The 23,340-nt window shown below is 33.6% G+C and overlaps 1 protein-coding gene across 2 annotated transcripts in view; it reads left to right on the top strand.

Annotated features, from left to right (window-relative positions):
* Window positions 1-14,381: 14,381 nt before the first annotated feature.
* Window positions 14,382-23,340, top strand: part of tok (tolloid-like protein 1 tolkin) — an 81,264-nt gene continuing 72,305 nt past the window's right edge. For both annotated transcript variants that reach the window (XM_076115214.1, XM_076115213.1), the window contains exon 1: window positions 14,382-14,477. The gene's annotated coding sequence lies outside the window, so the exon portion shown is untranslated. The remainder of the gene's footprint in view (window positions 14,478-23,340) is intronic.

Genomic DNA, 23,340 nt, shown 5'->3' with positions numbered 1-23,340 from the left:
CAAACTTAGTTCTACCTCTCAGTTTTCTAACTATTGTAAACTAAGATAAATCTTTTTCGAACAACTTAATGAAAACTTCAGATCCTATAAACAGAATAACCAATATCTTGCAAAACTTGCAAATACCAGCTTTCAAAGTTACTCCAGTGTAAAGTAATTCAAAACATTGAATTACTTTATTACATAAGTTTTCAGTGGAGTCGTGTCATTGCCCCTGTAACCTGGGGTTAATTAAAAATTTCCACTCTGCTTGTACCATGACTGTATGCGTGAAGGCACGTGTGCGTACAGTTATGGAGAAAATTTAATGATGACATTATTTACAATTCTTAATTATACCTGTGTATAAAATGTTTTACATATCTGACTCTCTACGTCTCATTAAATGATAAAATGAGAAAAAGATTATTTGAACTGCTACTTTGAATGGGCCGCTTAGTAAAATCATTATTGGTTTTTGTAAATTAAAACAGTATGCGGTTCAGCTAAGTAATTCGGACCTGGCTAACCAATGAGCATAAAAAAAGCTCTTTACATGCCCTCAATATTATATCACTCGAAAATGTATAGACCTACATTTATTTATTTGTAAGGTTTTAGTAACCATTTATTAAAATAAAGATGTATTGACTTCGTAGTACTTTAGTCACTGACTGTACCAACTAATGTCGTGTTCACATAAAAGTTTTGAATCCAGGAGAATCATTCAATGAATGTATAAAGTGTGAGAGTGAAACATGGAATGAATTAGTGAGTGAATGAAAAGTGCATCTGAAAAGTGTTTTTGAATACCGAGCTAAGAGGATTTTAGTTGAAGAGTTTTCTTTATACGTGGTTACTGTTTTTCTAGTCCCAGTTACGTATTTTAAGTGGAACAACTTTCATTTGTATTTAGTTTAAATGGAAATAATATATTATGATGCTTCTATCTAGAGTATTTTTGTATAGATTTCAAGATATAAATACTATTTTTAGTTAACCTGTTTATTTTTCCATTGATTTAGTTTATTCAGGAACTACGAATAATGATGAATGTTAATTTTGTACCTTGTTATTATTTTATATTACTCTTTTAAGAAAAAAGTTATCGTGGAAAACACCACCTTCATTTGAACCACAACGTAAAGCCATAAAAACGCTGCAAAGTTTTTCAGTATGTATGTATTAATTTGATATTTATTACGTCTTGAGTGGCTGTTTTATTTTTAACAAAAAAATAAATTACATCAAAACTAGACATTGATATGGGTTACAGCGTGGGCAGAACGTTGCCGATATATTTGAAAGATTCTACGTTCAATAAAATTTATTACTTCACCACACTTATCCTTCTTTAATTCAATGTATACCAAATGTCGTCATAAAAAGGTCTCATTTTCTTTCATGCGAACATTATTCACCTTTATTTAAATTTCCCCAATCATCCTTAACATGGGTATTATAATAATACATTATAATGTACATAAAGGTCGGTAATGTAACATCGTCGGACAATATACGGCCTGACGTTGTACACAATACAAAGCATGAAATATCGTATTAAACTCAACGTAAACCTAACCCGCCCTGACTCTGACAGCCCATTAATTTATATCGATTATGTACCGATTCGATACATCGATATTAAGTTCCGATGTATCGATTTTTATGTTCAACCTGAGCGTGGTTGTGACAGGCCGATATTTTGTTGTTTAACTTTGTCTGGTACGTTAGTTCGATTCAATTGGGCTTTTAGTACAAATTGTTGGTGATTTTCTTCTTTCTATTAGGGTGGTTCAGTGTTTGATTTGTCGTATACACGTGTACTTACTTTTAAGATTAGTAAATAAGGTGGAACTTTTTGTCATATATGGTAGATATTTTTGTTAAGAAATGTTTCTGTCAAATATACATTTAATGGGTAATTAATATATTCTAACAATACATCTAAGAATAATAATTTGAATTCAATAACTCTTTGAAAAGGATAATAAAAACTCTGGCATTCCATCAGTTAAACTGAAAACTTTCAGAAGTTTACATCTTAATAAATATATTCAAGAAAATTAATGACTATTATTTTTCTCAAGTCAACTTCAAATCGATTGGCGTCTGAGGGTCGACAGTCAAAACGGCGCTAACGCGAACTCTCCAACTTTGAAGACGTTCAATTTACGAACTTGGCTCTTCATTGTCTCGCTGTTTTAATGATATTGCCAATGGCACAAGCGTAGGTACGTTTTAAATTTAACTAACACACATTTTAATTTGTGTTTTTTTGCTACAATTAAATGACGTTAGTGTTATCTCTCTTGAAACGGTCTCAAATATAATTTAATTTCCAATACAGGTCCTGTCTAAAGTGTCAGCTTTGGGCTTAGGCCGAACATTTCGAAATAACTTAGTCTTAATGTCTTCAGTAGGTACCTAATAAAATTATATTCATTGTGATAGCTAAATTTAATGTTATAATACAAACATGAAAATAGGTAACTGTTGGTACAATACAATAATAGAGACATCGTATTTCTATATTTTATTATTTGATTCAAAGTCTTTGAACGAAATCTATTGGTTATGTAAAAATTGATGGCTTGCGGGTCGATAGTCGAAAAGGAGCAAACTCAAACTCTCAAAGTGTCGAGATATTGAAAGTAAGAACTTTTTTCATTGTTTCTCTTGTTCAGTGTCGGAGGAATGATGTTTCTTTGAAATGTTTTCGAGAAATGTTCCCTCAGCTACTGGGGAGAGTAACTTGCTACGTAGAAATAAAACATTTATAAAGTTGTTTTTTTAGTTGAATATTTATGGAAACTTATTTGTACGGTATTGTTTACAGTAGGGAATTGAAGTAAAATGTTTTTCATAAAGGCTTTAGCAAGTACAATGTAATTTGGATAAAGGTAATCTACGTTCGGACATAGGTCTTAAAATCCTGTATACCATCATATTGTTTTCTTTATTATTTACAATACCAACAAAAATTAAGGGCTCAATATAATTATCATTTCCTTTAATAATCTAGAAGCAAAACTGTAACTAAATATTGAAAGTTACGAAAGCCACTCATAAAATTCCAGTGAAACTTATTTGATATGCACTTAACGAAGTCAGAATGTTTCGGAGGGGTTTATTAATTAACTGATTTATTCCACAGTTTCCACAGTTAATTTTTGTTTAGAGGGCTATTAGAGTAATTATATCAGACTGACGCGTCAACTTGGGTAATTAATTGTAATCCATGGCGAGAGGCGACAGGAGTAGCGAAAGAATTAAATTCTAATTTAAAGTGAGCGCCGTGCTTAAGAGAAATGGTGCGGTGAAACTAAGTAAATTGATTAAACGTTAATTATGTTCTTGTGTTTCTATTTTCAGTTTAATAATAGAGACATTTGCTTGTAGGTTTCAAAAAACTACAGAAGAAATTATATTTACTGCTTTCAACAAAAATGCTTTACCTAAAATTAATCTAAGTTACATTAATTTTAGTATTTATTGTTACAATAATAGCTCAACTTTTGTGGTAATGAATACGAAAGTTATATATTATAAGCAATAATAAAATCATGCCAAGATACAGCAATGACATAAAGCTATTCTGTGACTACACGACAATTCAAACATATTACACAACAGAAATAAATATTGAATTTCTCCAAAAAATACAAAATTCGATAGCAATTATACAAAGCTCGTCAATGTAGTAATATTTGGCGGTAAGCCACGTCAGAAGTAGTTGGAGCTAACCTTCAGGCTAGCACTAGTTGAGGGCTTCAACGAGTCTGAACCACATTATCAAAGCACTAACTCACTGCTCGCGGCTACACAAATATGTTCAAACTTTTTCACTTACCGCACTCTACTTTACCGCTCACGTTGGGCTGAAATATGAAAATAATAATACGTATACTGTTGCATTTTTTTGTTATTGCTTTATTTGATGCGTTTAACAGAATAGTATTCTCTGATTAATTATTATTAATCTCGTTGTTTTTATACATTAATTATCATTGCCGTTTTAATGGAAGAATTATTATATGTTGTTAAATTGTTATTTTAAAGACAGGTCATATCAATCAATATCTATAAGATAGGAGTTGTCGCACAAAAGCGACACATGCGATCAAAATACCGGCTTACTTTGAGTCCTATATCTACCACTCTGCAAAGAGGCGGTATTGTTCAAATAGTTTCGCCATTATTACATAATGTAGATCTATATTCATTTAAAGTAATATGTTTAAAATGTATAGACACATTAATAACTTTTTCACTTACCTCACTGTTCTCCGCACCACGTAGGGTTGCTATCAAATGCACCTGATGGTTTAAAATAAATTAATGACCTGCCTATGACGCGACGTCCGGTTCTTAAAGGTGCTTAATTACATCTCGATTTAGTTGGATCGTTTGATCTATAACCTTAATAGATTGGTTCATTTTTAAGTCGTTACACGCTTAATATTAGTTACTATGGAGATTTTTGTTTTTAGTACGTAAAGTCTAAGTGCTTGTTCACGTTGGAACTCGCGGGCGCGGTGGCGGTCGCGAGCGCGGGGACGTGGCGATTTGTGTTCACGTTGGCCGCCAGGCGGGCGTTTGGCTCAAACTGGCTCAAACTGGTTGAATTTACTTGACATCGCGAGTGAATCGCGCCCGCCACCGCTAGTTCGACGTGAACACACACGAACATCTTCACTTGTTTGATATTGGCGCGAGCGCGCCACGCGGGCCGCGCGCGACGCCGCTAGCTCGCCCGCGACTTAGACCGCGCGAACGGTTTGTACGTGAACACTTCGGTACATCGCCATATGTTTGATATTTCGCGACCGCGCCCGCCACCGCGCCCGCGAGTCAACGTGAATGAGCACTAAGGAATGTATATTTTCTCAAAAGATGTATATTTATGAACTTACTACTTCTATCTAAATGTTGATGAAGATTATTCGTCAGCTTTATAAAAACGATGGTTTTCGGAATTTAAATTATTAAAACGATAAACAATTGATAAAGTTTACCTAGATAAATACACCTTTTGCCCATAGGGGTAGACTGAGACCAAAGAACAAAACTTGGTACGATCCTAACAAGGTTTTACATTGAAACCAGTATTTTTGATCCTGTAAGAGTGAGTGTCGAAGAGTAAGAATTAAGCAGTCCTTGTCGATTTCTCAGACTGAACAAAAATCAAGAGATTTCAAAATAGAATGTAAAGTGATCCTTTTAGTGACGACAACAAATTAATTAACATTCAGTACTTTATTGTTTAATTGTCAAGCTTCAATTTTTAATGAAAGGTTTAATGTCTCGGCATGCATCTCACTTGAATTTCATTTTGAGGCTTAACTTATTTATTTGGCTGACATTTTACATTACACTGTTCGTTGTCTTTAAGTGTTATTAGAACCAAAAACAAAAAAATGAGTTAAACACTCTGGCTATTTTTAAAACAAGCTCTCTTGCATGTTGGTGACATTTTCATGCTCTTGAAAGTTATTATGGTATGCATATGATTTCAGTTTTTCTGTTAAAACTTCTATCATATTGCCCTACATGATATTAGGAAGACTGCCAACAGATTTATAAATATTTTACAATGTCCTAAAACAGAATGCAAGAGTATTTTCGACGACAGGCTGTTATTGGTAAACAAATAAAAAAGTCTAGGAAATATCATAGATTGCTACTGTAATCACACATTTTACATAAAAGTATCAAGTTATTTCAACAACGAAGGTAATAAAAGTATTAAATACAAACAGATATAGCAACAACACTCCCACCACAATCAGATATAAAATACCAAAATATTAACTGGAAACATAGAGCCAATTACTGCAGAGTATTTAAAGCTTATCTCGTGTCTGTCCAATTAATGAGAGGGCACAATCGCGAGATCAAAGCGATGCGCGATGCGTATCAGCGATCTGTGGATACGACACGTAGCGCGGACACGCAGATATTATGTTCAATGTGTCCAGTGTGTTCACACCCTTTGATGACGTCACTACGTTGATAGGGAGTGCATGCATGTGACCGCAGGCCATACATGAATATGTACGTCACGGGAACGTTGCTTTGTGTAATCAACAACGCCTGCAATCGATTTGTATTTTGTGCATAGAAATCGGCTGTTTTGTGTCAAAATTCGTAGTCAACGGAAAACTAACGTTTTGAAGTGAGAAAAGATGAGTCCGGTCAAATTGTAACCAAAGAATTTGTTTATGGAATGTTGTAAATATGATACGTATTCACACAAAGATGATGTTTAAACGACTTAAAACTGGGGTAATACACTGTTTAAAATTGTAAGATTGATTACACTTTTCTTCAATATGACGAAATATATATTTATACAGAGGAAACCATGTGAAGTAGAAATCACTATCACAAATGACATTTACGCTTTCAGTAATATCACCACTTTTCCTTCCAAATAAAACAGTCTAATACGAGAACCACAGCTGCCAAAAAAGGAAAAGAAACGTCTTTCCTTGAAACGCAGCCCATCTTAAAGATTACTTGGTAAACGGAGAGTAGCGTCAACAAACAACAGACTGGAGCTTTCCTTAAATGACGAGGATGGACTGTAATTGTATATCGGACGGTATTTTGATTCACAAAGATGCTGTGAGGATTTCGAATCCTTAATTAATGATTTTTATTAAACAAAGTTAAAAGAACCTGACATATTATAAAACCAGTAACAATAAGACATTATTGACCAGTTTCATTAAAAAAGTGCGTCGAAATCTACATCTTACCTTTCGTTTGCAAACACCGAATAACGTAATTGAAAACACTGATTAACAAACTGGGCTCTAAGAATTGGTCACTAGAAATCAGTTCTAGATTGCCTGGAATGCTTTACCAACAGTTGCTAGTACCAAAGAAGCAGTCCTTAATATAAAATATGTGAATGCAAATGCATTTTATCACTAGCATCCCACTCCTTAAATCTCAGGAAATGGCCAGCACAATTTCTCTCAAGTATTAAATTACAATACTTGCAGAAATTGCGGAGAAACGAAACCAGGTCATAACTATAAGTTACAGGCGAAATTGCGGCGATCCACCAATTACTTACAACTTATAATAATTAAATTCTGAATTTGGGAAAAGAAATTACTTAGAACTGTCCTATTTTCATCTAAGTCCTCGTTGGCAGATGTTTTTATTGTTTGAGACGGATCAATATTAATTTATTCTAATGATATGAAAAATAAATATTCAGACCATTTATTTTAATCATCGGGTCGCGTTTCTTACCTAAACGTTATTATTTTTATCCTTTGAGTGTTATGTTTTATATAGCTTGTTACTTTTCATTTGAAAAGTAGCCAGGTAAACTGGACTAAAAACCCAATTCGCTACTTAGTTCTTCTGTTTGAAGTGACTAACAGAACATTAAACAAAAAACACGTATAAAAAGAATTGAAAACTAATTACACACAGCGGCGTTTTAATAATATTGTTTTAAATCCTCCCTGAGGGCACGTCTTTGCTATTTTTAGCTGCCCCGTCGATACTCAACTTTGACTTAAGGCGGGAAGAATTCCTCAAAAAAACAGAATTGAAGTTTTTAACAAGAAATGAAATCACTTGGCAGATAGTCCGGAAATAAAAAGGGGGGGATGAGTCATTATTTGGGGATGGAACGAGACATCTAACAGGTTCTGTCGCGACTCTATTTACATTTTGTTACGATTTTTGCTTGAAATATTCAAATTAAAGACGATGATAAAAGAGGTTTTGTTTAGTTTGCACGACGGTGTTTGGTATTTCTGTTTGTCTGCCTAAGAGGTATTATTGCAGTAGGCAGTTGTATATGTTTTGCTGCTTTTCGCTTATCAGTGTAGTATGTCCACGTTCTTCTCGGCGTGTATAAGGAGTTGTGTAAAGCAAAATATGTTCGCAGGAACTAGGATATTACAAATGGAGTTTACTTTCTGCAGATCACAAGGTTAAATTCAGAGATTAGTTATTTTGGCCTTACATTCTCAGAGGCAGGTTACACTTGATAAAAAAGTAAGTACTTTTTTGAGTTAACGTTTGTTAAAAAACAACTAAAATACTAAAACATACTTTAAAGAAAGAGCTTTATTAAATTACTTTTTATTTCTAAAGACGATCATTCCTCAGCTTTACGTTTTATTAGCAAATAAAGTAGCTCAAATGAGGTAATCTAGATGAACGTGTAATTATTAATCTCAAAGGAATGTACGACTGTACGAGTATTTATATAAATATTTAAATGAGGCATTTATTCTTCTTACAAAATTAATGGAAAACTTTTTTACACTTATTACGTATTCATGATTAGATCATTTTCAAGGTTTTTTTGCTTTTATTTTGTACGAGAACAAAACGCTTTCTTTATACTTTTTATGGATAACCTAAAGAGCCAAGTGGAAACAACATTTAGGTTGCACAAATATAATTATGCTTGACTACTTTTATAACCGTTTAATTGAAGACGTAGAAAAATATCTTGAACCTTAGAAAAAGATGCAAGCAACATTAAGAGCCATTATATAAATCGTAAAATGATAAATGAAGGGTTTATTAAATCCATATTCATTTATCAAAATAAATTAAAATCATACAAATAAACTATAATTTGATCACGTGCCATATATTTATTTTTAATTTCAATACGATATACGAGTCTTAATTAAAAACACCCACTCTTAACAAGAGCTCATTAAATCAACTTCACAAATATTCTGTAATATTAAATCAGGGTTCATTTTTATTTCAGTTTTTATTCAATGTGTGTAGCAATTAATAATACATTTTCAGTTTAAAATTGAATTTATTTTATTTGTGGAGTATATGAGTATTATTAACAACAAAATATATTCTGCCTTTTAATTAATTCTATTGGAATAGGCTTACGAATATATTCTGTAGAGTTGCTTGGCCAATTATATTGAAATATCCACCAGAGGTTCCTTTACAGAAGGCACTTGTGGGCACAGTGCACAGGTCAAATCTTTATTCCAGAATTCCCGTAGGACGAACACTTACGCGAGAAATCGGACGTAGGACCGACAACTTTTCGATACCACACAAAACCCGAAATAACTTCCCATAAATAACAAATCGGTATATTTTTTACGTTTTCCAAGTTCTTATCGCATCACACTTTGTGCCAGGGGAATTTCGTTTTTCATTTCGAGATCGGCTAAAATATCAAAATACTGAGAATACCCAGAGGACTGAAACGTACCGCCGAACACATAGGTAAACTTTCTTATAAACTTGTCACGTTTCCTGTTTGTCTTGTTGATCGATGTACAAACAATGTTCTCAGAAAATATTGGTTTAAACTTTTCACATCTTATTTAAAATTTCGTTTCAGACGTGATGTATACTTGGAAAGAATAATATTTTATAAGCATAATACCTTCTTTCTTCCTTATCCCATTTAAAGAAATTATAAACTTTTATAACACGTTTTAAAATGGCATTTTCACTTATTTTGTTACACCGTCAGTTAAACTTTTACAAAAAATATTTTTGCATCTTATTACGTAAGTTAAAAGTTATATCGACTTATTTTAGAAATACAAATTTACTACGACATCCTAACTTTTAAATTTACAGAGCAGATATGTTAAACATTCACTATTTTTGAACAGTAACAGTAAAATGGATATTTCAAGAAATGAGTGCATTGTTGAAGATTGCTTAATGTAGTGTAAATACAGATATTAGAACTGCAACTTTGAGTAAAGTCTTGGTTTTATTTAATGTTCAGTATTTAACTTCTGTATACATTAAAGAATACTGTTTTAGGTAGACACCTACCAATTTACATAAATAGTATTTATATTATTCGAGAATGTTGATGGGTACGAATGAACGCGAAAATATTTTTTTAATTTTACAGACTGATCTCAAGCTTTGAGTACATATTTCGGCTGCGTAAAAATCCCGTCTGTTCTCGACTGACTGCTTCCAAGCGCAAAATGTAGCTAATATTAATCAGAGATGCTGTATCCTTTTTTAAGTAAAATAAATTCAAAATTCAGTTCATTAGTTGCGGAGAATACGCACAAACAAATACTACACTAGTAAATTAACTTTATTTTATCAAACAATACAAGAACATTAACCAATCATCATTTGCACAAAAGACACCTCATTACTTCACCGAACGCCATCTATTCAGTATAAAACGTTATCAATGTTTACTTTCACTCCATTTAAGCGGTCGATTCGAAGTAGACACTGATATTTTAGCTATTCATTTTATGGTTTCGCCCGACTCAGTCTTACTTCGGTCATAAGAATAAAAATACTATAGGAATGTCTTATCGGGTTGCTAAGCTCAGAAACAAATACCTAAGCTTGCCTTTCATCTTCAATTGAGAGAGATATTAGGCTATCGTCCATGTATAAAACTCTCTAGGCGGGGCATCATCGAGGAAAGTTTTATTACAGAAAAAAATTATCGTGAAAAAAAGTAGGTACCATAACCGTTCTATTCGTCATTTATTGATGACATAACCCTAGTGTATGCATTTTTTATCACTGTTCTGGTATTTTTTTTTGTTACTAGTTAATAGCAACTAGCAACTGACATTTCTCCTATTATGTGGGCTTTTAGCGTGGGCGACAAAACACAGGAGCCTGTAACACGGCGTAGAAGAAAACACGGCGACGTCATGCCTCTGTCATAGGTCTCCGTGTATGAGTCAAAAGTCTGTTTGTCTCGAGCATGACTATGAGGATAAAAAGCTATTTCTAGAAGTCTCAGAAATAAGGAAAATACGTGTTGTGGGATTTGTTTGTTTTGACATTTAAAGGTCTTGCTTTGATAACCTCCCGGTGTATTAAAATCTATTTACTTGCGTTTTTCACGACTTAAACTTCAAATATTTACTTTTTTACGTAAGTATGTTGAATTGAGATCTGTTAATACACCACAAAAATGGTGTACACACTTAAATATGTACATTTTCATGCATTCAGTAATCTGTCGGTAACGACAGGTATAAGTAACACAAATCAATGAAATGTACCCACCATTTTACGTACCATTTGCTTTCACGATTATCTGAAGTGCGAAGATGTAATGGGCTTAATTAAAAATACTCGTGTGAATGGCTGCATGACGCGCCGTCAGTTTAACAACGTTCCCGAAATGACGGCGACGCGACGCCCCGAAATCGTTCTCAACAAGTGATTATTTTGTTGATTAAATTTCAATTTTTTTAAGGACCCTCAAGATTGGGATCTTCAAGCTTTTCTGTGATTTAATTGGACTCAACTTTAGCTAGCGCGTTGCAGTGTTCGAAATGATTGAATTTTCCTCGGTATTGATTTGGAAGTTAAAAATAAACGATGATTGGAAGAGACGGAAAGTGTTCATGTATTATTTAAACGGGAAATTGTGTTTCATCAGGGGAATTCTTTTTATAGACTGATGGGGGTTTTTTAAGCGCTGTGCAAGTTGCATCGTACTGTCTTGACAAAGTCAATTTAGGTTGGAAAGAAAAAAAAATCAGCAGTTCTCGCTTAAGTTATCCTGAGTAATTATTTAATGTCTTTATGGTTAAAACACTGAGACTCGTATACCGAAAACGAGAATACAGTATAAATATTACCTCAACGAGAAACGTCTGCCTATAACGGATATCACTCTCAATTCTATAGGGAAGGAAGTTTTTAAATTAGACGTATAACTTGTATACCGAGGCACTCATCCATTTCAATAATACGATTCCAATACGAGATAAAATGATACTATTTGAACCCGGAAACTACGCGTCAGTACATATTCCTCTACATTTAACAATACGTCGAACCCTAATCGTCCGAACACAAAACTACAAAACTTGGAATAATATAAAAGGTAGCAAAATTCGTGTTACTTCCGAAATTCGACTCGTCATGCTCGGTATGACGAGGGTCGACTATTATTCAGTATTTATATTGAAATAAATCTGCGTTGCTATTAAGAAGTATAACATTTTAGATGTAATTTTGTATTAATGTTAACGTTTTTTACTGTAACGGTGTTTGGAACGAGGGCGGCGAATTTTTATCGGAAAATGAATTTATGCTTTAATTTATTTGAGAAAAAATGTTGATGAAGGTCGAAGAGATAGGTATCTTTGTTATGTTTGTGTGGGAGTTTTTGTATTGAGATTTATTATAGCTGAGATTAGATTTGAAAAGAGCACTCTTAAGTGTATTTATGAGACTAAACATAAAGTAGGTTACTTTGTTAGAACTTTATACCTAAGTAACCTAACATTTTGAAAATGTACCCAGTCACTTTTGTGAAGATCACTTGAAAGCACTGTACTTACATTACAGTTTTTACAGTCCTGTAAAGAATGTGTGACAGTAAAACGGGAAAGTAAGCGATGGTTTTGAAAACCACGTTAGTAATCCACAAAGTTTATTAGTCGTATCTTTATCACTTAGCGAAAACCAATTATTTAAAAAGAGATTTTCACTCATTTTTATGGCGACTGTAAACACGATCTTCCTTTTAGTATATTCGCTTGAATAAATGTAAAGAAATACACAATAAAAGAATAAAACAAAGGACTGGAATCGCTCTGTCTGTCAACTAGCATTACGTTGACGTGAGTGACACTGAGAAATATACCGCGAAATGTCCCGCCTCGTGGTTACGTATCACAGAAGACTGTCTTTTTAAGATTTTGTTTAATGCTTTTCATGTAAGAGAAAATGTGTCGGTTTATATAAAGAAGGAGAAATTCAAAGTATCTTTTGTTTAAAAATAAAGGTATCTTTTTTCAATCCAATGTTAAATCAATAGATCAATTTGTAGGTAGTATATTATATTCGTCCGGGGTTCGTATGTACAAAGCAGTGTACTAATCTTTCTGACTGGAAAAAGAAAGGTTAAATTAACATAATTTTAAGATTTTAATGATTATGTAATCGTTTTTCTTCTGTCTTGAAAATAGGAAAATTAATACTTTTAGCAAAATATAATTGCAATGTTTTTTGTCCATATAAATAAATGTGTAAGTGCGCACCTTAAAACAGGTTTTTGTGACCACCGGATTTATATCAAAACTAAAATGACTAAAATTGCAGGATGATGAATTTTATGTCTGGGAAGTAGTTATGCTTCTGTACTAGTAAAACCACAGTCCTAAGCCAGTTACAGGTAGACGACCGAATTCCGGATTTTTACCATGATTTATACGTACAAATTATTAAAAAATCCAATTCAAATATGTGTATTGTGTGTGACAGTAATGAAAACGGTGTTGTACCCGACTCGATCATTTAACATGACCTTAACGCGAGATAAATCTCATGTTGTGAGCAGTTTTGACAGATGGTTAAATTAAAGGCCAACTCCTACTGGTACAGACGAGTGCACTAGATATAGTGGAGTTGTTTTAATTTTGTTGCTTTTCGGAAATTGATTGATTTCGACATTTGTATTGAGATTTTTTCAATGTTGTTTAGAAATCGAAATCAATAAATAGTCACAAAATAAAACAGAATTTGTCTAAAATTTTGTTTGAGGGTATAATGTTTGCCTTAACATTATACGTACTCACAGATGCCTATTTCTATGAGTGAATAAATGGTGATCAATTCAAGTGAGCTTTTAGTAAGGATGGCTGGTGATAGTAAGTATTGAAAAATAAGCGTAGCGTATTTTAGAGATGAGACTATTGACTCTTACGAGATTAAGTTTTATATTACTCGTGCAACATATTTTTATATCCGGTTGCAATAGGTTTTGTAATCTACTTCAAATAATATTATTAAAGAAAAGAAACGTAAGAATATTTTATACGTCTCATTTGAATGTAACACCGGCAAACGTAATACGTTTGTAATGTAATCTAATATACGCTTAAAGTAATTACCTTGCTGAAACCGTCTCATCAAATAATTATGTTTCCACGTTCTCATTTACGTAATGAAAAAAATACTTTTAAGTGACAGTTACAATGATTTTTAGATACCAGAATTAATTGAACCGTGCATCGCTGATGTCCTGCAAAGACGAAACAGCGTGGTCACAAATATTCAATGCATAAATTATCTGACATCCATTTAAACGTTAATATAAATATCTCTATAGTATTTCACTAAATATGACGATGTAGTGTAGTACAGTAGTTTGTAGTAATTCAAATTAAATATTCTAGGTAAAGTTTATAATTTTCGTTCCAGGAAACGAAGAAAGATACTGAAATAAAATAATAGATTATTTACATAGGTACTGGTATGTAAATTAAAACAAAATTATTTATGGTAAATATTTTTTACGCAATTTCTCTCTATTTATTCTCTATTTTTAAAACACTGCTCCAACTACCAGTACACGATTCATTCTGATTCACGATCCTGTATGTCCGTCCCGTTGGTACAATACTCTTTACTCGTTCAGTCGCCCTCGGGATCTCGCCGCGGTCGTGTGTCTGTGACTTGTGACAAAGTGATATCGTTGCGAGTGCAAGTGGTAGTGCTGTGATTTTATTGTGGTAGGTATTTTTTTTTTTTTGAACTGCCATGTTTGTGACTTTTGCTTGCATTATGCCAGTATTATTTTTATGTGAGCTAGTTTGTTATGTTTCTCGTAGTTAATTAATATTTTATAACTCGCTATTTTGTATTTTTCATGTCAATTTATTTAGGTTGTGGCATTTATTTATTTTGTGGGTCATTAAATTAGCTTTAATTATTTTCTAAACTAATTTAAATTAAAATAAACGTATAATTAAAGTAGGCATATATAAATTTTAATAATTTAAAAATCAAAGATGACTATCATGTCCTATCGTCCATCGAAGTACATTTCTATTTTTAGGCGAAAAAAAAGTCGAAATAAAAATAAAAAATCGCAAATAAAATGATTCCATATTTAAAACAGTATCATAGACACAGCAGGTGCTCGTTCCCGCGCTAATTGTAACTGGACCGGTAGAAATAGGTTACTACATGTTACTGGCCACTACAACTGGTATAGTATTACACTATGCCTTATAATTTACTTGTCCGCCATAAAAGTTGAATCAAATTATAGAACACACGATAGTATTACCGACTTTGCCAGGAATGAAGCGGATTTTCTACAATAAATTGTGCTAACAGCTAGTGACGATTTGCTAGCGGCACAAGAGTAAGCAACCTTGGCTGCAGTTTGCCTATTGATGGGTTCCCGGTGAGTGTTGATTAACGTCACACTGAACGGGTAATTAAGAAAGTAGCCGCTGTCCCATTAGATAAACAAAACTCCGCTAACAAGGAGATGGTCTGTCCTTAATTTCATAGGACCTAATTTATCTAGTGAAATATTCATAAGTACACAACAAAAATTTATGATGGTACCTGCTGTACCGTTTTTTGTAGAAGTAGCAGTATCTGTAGTAAATCCAATCACTATACTTGACCATTGCTACAAATATCGTAGATACGATTCCCTTGTTTGACTTCCACGAACCAACATTTGGCTTACCGACAAACAAACAAACTTTATCTTGTATTAATAGTATCTAATGTCTTAAGTAGAATCACTCCAGTCTATTAATAAAAGGAACCGACATAATCCCACTTAAATGGTGGAAAACAAACCGATTAGCAAATAACAACCACTTCAATTGTTCCATAAATATCTTCGAACTATTAATAGTTCGGAATATAATCGAAATTCATTAATACCTTGTGTCAAAACAAGGTATTATTATAGGTTAAGTTAATTATATACAGTTGAGTGACTGCTTTGTTAATATGGCTAAATGTCATATTTGGGTGTGTAGGTATGTTTATTGCATTAACTATAGTTTTGCGAGTTTATATGGGTTTTGTTTGAACATAATAATATAGACTGTTTCCGAGAAAAATGTCAAAAAAATAGATTTTTCTTGTTAAAAAGCAAGAAATACCTATTTATATTTTCTTTTAAGCTGTAGCTTTTAAGCTTTTAAGCTGCAAAATGAATAAATTAAACACATTGCGTTAAATTTATTCATTTTGCTATTTTTTTCATCACAGGGATATAGGCACACTAAATTTTATCGGGACAGTAATTAAGCCAAAAAGCGTAACCGATGGACACTTGTACTTTCGGTCTTTATAATATTTTCGAGGATATTTTGGACCTTACAGTTCAAACTATCGGTAGAAACAGAATCATACAGCATCCATCGCCACTAGTCAACAATTCAAAATAGCTCTTAAATCGTTGTTACATTTTCGGCTTGCAAAATCGTATTCCATACTGACCGACAGCTACTAATATTTCAGCACCAAAGTCCATTTACCTTACCTGAAAATACCATAAACCTTCAACACATTCGAGGATATTTCAGTGGATTACTGAAGTCTTGCATTATAATACGTACCATTATCTTACAAACCCTACCATGATGAAGCGGGAATGTTTTAAGCAAAGGTTCCGCTTTTGTTTTAAGAACTATTTATGAGGTTATATGCCCCCAGTGTGCTTATGGGATTTGAATTGCACAATGAAAAAGTAATGAAAAGGTGGAAATAAGTATTAACTAAAGCAGAACGATATTTGATATTAAAATGTAGTACATTTTAGTTTAAAAGGATTAGGGTGTTATAACACAAATGTAATGGTTTTCAATACTTTTTCAATATTGATAGCTAAGGTTGGTGATGATTGAATATTGGATTGGTACAATTAAAACAATTTTGGATCATTCAGTTTTCTTTACTAATTTAGAAAAAAATATTATTAACAGGAATAAAGCATTTATTTACAACAGCAGAAGATTGTATTAGAATTTCCTAGTAAAGGCAGAATATCGTCAAAATATTGGGTAAAACTTTCGTAAATAACATCGCCCGACCATTGAAAAGGTTAAACGAACGAGCTGTTGCAAAAACCGTATGGTTAAAATTTCCCACGGTTCACGCTGTTTTATTATTCTTTTTAGATGTGCATTCACATATCAATACCACAGTTCTGCGTATTGCACGTGAAAACTCACCATTTCAAAAATAAGGAAAATAGTCTGGATCTGGCTATCAAAGCGTTCTGGCTAGAGGCCGAGGTTTCACCTCGCTCTTGTTACTAACACAATAGAATCTCAACTTTATTATAAAGTAATAAGGCTTAGTTTTGTGTTGAGGTGTTTGTATCTAGAAGGGTAAAACCGCGCACACAAATGCTAACATTTCCTTGATTTAATTATAAATAAACATAATGCTTAGAAACGGGGCAGACGGCATAAATTACGTCTAATCGTATTTTCTACGAGACAAGGATTATTTGTACGATAAATTATTTAATATGAAGCTATTCGTAGGACTGTTAATTGGGTATTTTGTTATTTTTGAGATAAAAGTAAAGTCTTTGAAACAACAATGAGAAGCGTATTGCCGTAAATAAGCTTAAGTATTATATAAACAAATTAAACTTGGAAATGCTAAGAACTTTGAAACAGGGACTCTTCAAGTTCAACAGTCATAAACGAAATACTGCACTAACACATTAGTAAATCATACTTTTTTGTCGTCAATTGGTGTTGATACTTAATTATTATTTTTAATTTTTCATGATTTCTATGCAAAATTTTAGGTTTCATTCCCAGAATTAAATTACTTCACAAACGTGCGACTATGTTCTAGGACAAACTAATTGAAACTTTCAGGCTTTATCGCGTTCATTAAGCGTCAAAATTAAAAAATCTAGTAAATTTCAGTGCAATAAAAGAAACATAAGTCAAATATTACAGTTACATTCAGATATTTGTAAAAATGTTCTTACTCAATAAGCTTTCTGAGTAATTTTAAACGGCAATTACTGGGGCTCATTGTTACGTGTCGATCAAAACACGAAGACATTCAACGGTATACTGCCGTAAAATATTTTTATCAAAATGATATCTATTTTTCAAAAAAGGCTTTTAAACTGGAATACATTTATTGGTAATACATATTTGGCATGTTATAAAAAAATCCCCAAAAAACTGCTTAATTTACGAACCGAGATAGGTACAACTAGTAGTGGAACTTAAATATAATGAACATTAAAATAATACACATTCTACCTATATAAAGATAAATAACCCACATCTAGCCGTTCAAAGTAAATCCAAGTATGATATTATATGGTATTCACCCTAAGTAGTGCTCCATTTTCCGCATCCGATGTCCCCTTCCGTTCACCGGTCGTTTTCTGCATCACACTACACAGAAACAGTACCATTATGTTTCTATCTCTCTATGGTAAAAGTTTATAGTTTTGTTCAGTATTTTGTGTGTCGAAAAGGCTTATGAATATAGACTTCGGACACCAAAATGATGCTGAGTTTGTAAAATAATTTTGAGAAGGTGATTCATAAAATGCTTTTCGTAAAAAAAACGTTGCTCGGAAATTGAACTTAATGACGAAATATATTGATTTTTCGAAGATCGAATTAATGTATTGCACTGCAGTATAAGAAATTACGTTGTCCAATGGATTAAGACTGTAGTTTCAAAACTAAGTTCTGACGGATAGTGTACTTTCCTTGGTTTGAAAGAAGGACAAACATATATCTTCTCACATATAATATTAGTATGGACTATAAGCGCTTAAAGATCAGCACAGCAACCGTGACACAAGTGATACGATACAATAACTAATGTACATATTATGTTAATGTTGTTAGATTCTCTCGTTCGCGTGGGCGGTAGATTCAATAGCTAATCTGTTTAGCATAACAGCAGGTTTGGGATAACGTTATGACGCCAAACCTAATTTATTAGTGGGGAGTTTGTTTGAATAATAGTGTTTTATGAGGGAAACTAGCTGACCCGCGCAACTTCGCTTGCGTCACATAAGATAATCATAATTTTCCCCGTTTTTGTAACATTTTTCACTGGTACTCTGCTCCTATTGGTCGTAGCGTGATGATATATAGCCTATAGCCTTCCTCGATAAATGGGCTATATAACACTGAAAGAATTTTTCAAATCGGACCAGTAGTTCCCGAGATTAGCGCGTTCAAACAAACAAACAAACTCTTCAGCTTTATAATATTAGTATAGAAGTATAGATTACTGTTTAATACGATTTATTGGTTACATCTTAAAAAATAGTTCGCAATGGTACTTTTTTTAAGATGTAACCAATATTTACCAACTTCAACAACTGTGGTGTGAAGACTTAAACAAAGAGTTTCGGAAAATCATTGCGCTTTTTAGATTGATTAAAAAATATGAGATCAACGGAAATTGCTTTTCGTGCTTAATATCTGCCTATATCATGGGTATATGGTAAATTTTGATAGCAGCGTTTGTTAAAGTCTCTATTTACGAAGCACGTATTTAAACGGTAGAATTACGGCAAACCTAAGACCTTAATCCTGCTCGAATAAGAACAAATAAAAAGTAGCATAAGTACGTGAAAACATTTGAATACGAGGCTTATAGATCAAACTGCAAGCGAACGCTTTTAATCCGATAGCAGAAAGTTGCGCGTGCATTGTGGAACCTCCTTCAAAGGGAAAACAAAAGTTTATAATCCCATGAAGCTTTGCGTTATTCAAAATGTTGCATAAGTGATTCAGAAGCATTAATTATATTCTTAGTTCTTTATTGTACACAAAATAACGTTCGACTGCTTTCGTGGCGCAGTGGTTTAGGTCGCCACGTCGATACCACTGCAACGAGAGGTTGTGGGTTCGATTCCCACACGGGACAATTATTGGTGCGATCCACAAATAATTGTTTCGGGTCTGGTTGTGCTTCGTGTACGTTGTTTGTATGTTTGTAAAAGTCCCCGCGACACAAGAGCAATTCTTAGTGCGGGAACTGTCTTTTTTTAAAAAAAAAAAAACAATACAATAATATAAGTGAGAACCGAATTACGTTTCGTTAGTGTTCTAGCCCAAGGCATTAAACGTTGCTTAACGATTGGATCTAACGTTTAAAGTGCCTTACGAAGCGGAAATGCTTAGCTAAATATCGAAATAAAGCTACCCATCTAAGCACTGTCCGCGCTAACTGTTGGTTAGCATGGCCACCAGTAAGCGCTTAACTGCTTAGCTCAAATTCTACCATGCAGCCACCCATCTATGAAATGTCCGCGCTAGCTGTTTATTAATCGGTGAGCGATTCGCTAGTAATTATACTTGTATACTTCAAGTTACCTGCAACAGTATGTGATAACAATATCCGAAACAAGATAACATGACGTCACGTCAACCAGTTAACGCGTCACGTTAAACGTATTACGTCATCACGCGTCAAGCGTTATTCGTATTAATTTTGACAAAACGTAAATTAAACTGTCAAGCCGCTACGTTCACAAGTAATTTGTATCTGTACGAGAGTGTACTTAACTTATTAATTAAAATTAATTTTGATGGCGAATGCTTCGGTAGGTGTATGTTTTGGTAATACTTACTAATGTGAAAGGGTAGTTTTGGATTGGTTTTTTTGATAGATGTTCTTGCTAGCTTACTAATTTATACTTATTTGTCTATATTATAAACGCGAGAGTGTTTTTGTCGTACTTTCAAGTGAAAACTGCTGAATTATTTTTGATAGATTTTCTACGATGATCGATTATATTCCGAACCAGGACTTATCTGTGAAAACTGCCAGAATAGCAGTGTTACTTTTGCGATATTTATTTACAGAATTTGATCATCAAAGTTGCTGACACGCATTTTATAAAATTAACCACATCGAATTTTCATAGTATCAATTTTAAAGTGGCATTGTAGTAAATGAATAAATTTGAATATGAATGACAATCTAACAAAGATTCATACTATTATGTCAATGGGTGGAACAGAAACGTAGAGTCACCTCAAACAACACGCGATTGTGACTTCTATTTATATCTTATAGTAAACGTGAAGATGTTACAATCGATAGTGCTTAATAATACGAGTTAACGCTATCATTTAGGTTACAGGTTATTTCGTTAATTACTCATGTTGTTAAAACGTGTCAGAGAAAATGCACAATTCTTTGAAAAACTACTTTCTCGTTCGAAACTTTTGTAGAGGGAGTACAACAATTGTTTGTACTCCCTCTACAAAAGTTTAGCAGACAGATAGGAGATAGAATAGACTCCTTGGCTCCTTCCATCCATGAAAATCTATACAGGTTTTAAGCCTGAAAGCGTAACAGAATGAAAGCTTTCACATTTTTAGTACCTATTATACATATGATTGAAGGTACGGATAGCCCGTGAAACTATGAAGCTAACTATATCCCAACAATCTCCTTATAATATCACGTTAATGCTTCATAAGGGATCGTATTACGGATATTTGCATTAACAATATTTACTCACACAATTACTATAGAGTAAGTAGTGCGTAAAATTAATTCCCACAGCTGTCCCGACACAATTGTGACGTGTGACGTCATAACGTGTGATGTGACGAGGCTTCCTCTTTGTCTCGCGTATGTTAATTGGAGAATTAAGGGCGTCTTATTTTTACGACCAGTGATACTCTCACAACTCATACCTAAAGTATTAAGACGCTCTGACCCTATAACCACAGAATAAGTAATAGTACTACCGTACAGAAGGTCCACTTCCGAACAAAAGTGAAGTTTAGGCATAAAAAATTACCTACACTAACGACTGCCACACGAAATTGAAACTTATCGCGCTGCGCGAGCGTTCATAGTCCATTGGGTATCGCCGCGCGTCTCCGGTTTCACCGCCGGAACACAGGGTTATCACTAGTCGATATAAATATTAAAATAAATCAATAAAGAACAGTGTGTACCTACGCAAATACAATACTTCAAAACATGTTAATCTGTTCCTAATAGTGTCTGAAAAACCCATTAACCATTATAAAATAAAATTATAATTGTATTGCTGTCTGACCATAAAATAAATATAGGTAGCTTTACTAACACGCAACATAACTTTACTATAGGTAAAATCAAAGAAGCGAATAGAACGAACGATTGGCCGCCGCCACTTTTTTAATAGGTATTCCGTGGATTGCGCCGACGATATTAAAAAATGATATTTATATATTTATTATATTATTATGATATTTTCGATTCCGTATTGTCTTTGTTCACACATAAATACTACAGTATCTTTTAGCTTTTTTACGGGATTTTTGTTGTTTAGTTGACATTTTTGTTATTTAAACAGAAAACAGATTAAGAAAATAGATAAGTGTAGCTGGCACTAAATCGCGCGAGGCGGTCAGCGAGCGCGCCAAGTGGCAACCTACCGAGATAGGCCGCGTATGCGGCCCGGCGGCCGATCATACCTACTCTGCGGAGTGGAACCCCCCTGCTATACCTTTCGCGAATCGCCTTGCATGTTAGTTTATACGGGATGGATGACCTTGGGTTGATTGTTTCGGCACTAAAAACGTGACGTAGGAGAACTGTAGCTCGATTCTCTAAAACTATCGACCAGCGACAAGGCTAGTTATCGAGAAATTTCGTATGAAAATCTGATCAGCCAAAAAATTCCTGCGACATTTTATTGGATGTCGCAGGAATAATTTTGGCAGTACATTTTAAATGTCAAACTTTCGATACTCGATACCGTCTATACAGAATCGTGCTACTGGCCGTGGTCACAAGCCAACTGTCTTATCCTTTATATTAGTTTCTTCCTAAAATAAATCAATCTAGCAACAATAATTTACATTGATTTAGTATGAGATTGAAATTTTGAGTTTGCTCAAGTTACTCTGCAATTTGCGTTATTCGCAATATTCATCTCAGTTTAGGTAAGTTACTTTGTATAGGTTACTTTGTAATCATAGAAATGCACACAAATTCAAAGGATTGATTAGTTCCTTCTGCGAATGCAGCCTACATCCTGTGAGAGTCATGGTAAATCTATAGCTATAAATACATGCCGTCAAATGTTTGCCTTTGCCTAGACAGGTAGTAGAGGTTATAGTGGTCGATTCTAGCCAATATTGCCGACAGCTGTCGATTCGGTTTTCGCATCGAAAAGCAAACAGCAAGCTTCTCGAAAGACGGGTATTATCCCAGACTGCCTGTAGAAGATTTTATTTGCTTCAAAATGTCAAATTCTTTAACAATAACTTGAAGAACTTTTGATGTTGTGAGTTGCAAAAATGTCAAAATCTACTATCAATAAATTTTATTTGTAAGTGACCAAGTCATGTAAACCAAAAGGAGGAAACACTTAGCTATTTTATTTAGTTTAAACATGCTTAGTCGGGGTGGAGTTTACACGTTTTCGTAGCTGCTTCTTATTAGGTAAATGAAAATTGCGTTCAAAGTTTCTAATAATTTGTAGCGTTACACAAAGGACGTTGTCTATGGTTATTCGTTATCTCATATTTCTTGGCTCCATCAATAACTAACTGCATTTTTTAAAATCTTGCGTATAACGTAACTTGAACCTACAAATTATTTGAT

The sequence above is a fragment of the Anticarsia gemmatalis genome, chromosome 6 (genome assembly GCF_050436995.1).
Source record: "Anticarsia gemmatalis isolate Benzon Research Colony breed Stoneville strain chromosome 6, ilAntGemm2 primary, whole genome shotgun sequence".
Lineage (NCBI taxonomy): Eukaryota > Metazoa > Arthropoda > Insecta > Lepidoptera > Erebidae > Anticarsia > Anticarsia gemmatalis.
This window is presented reverse-complemented; position numbering and strand designations above follow the sequence as displayed.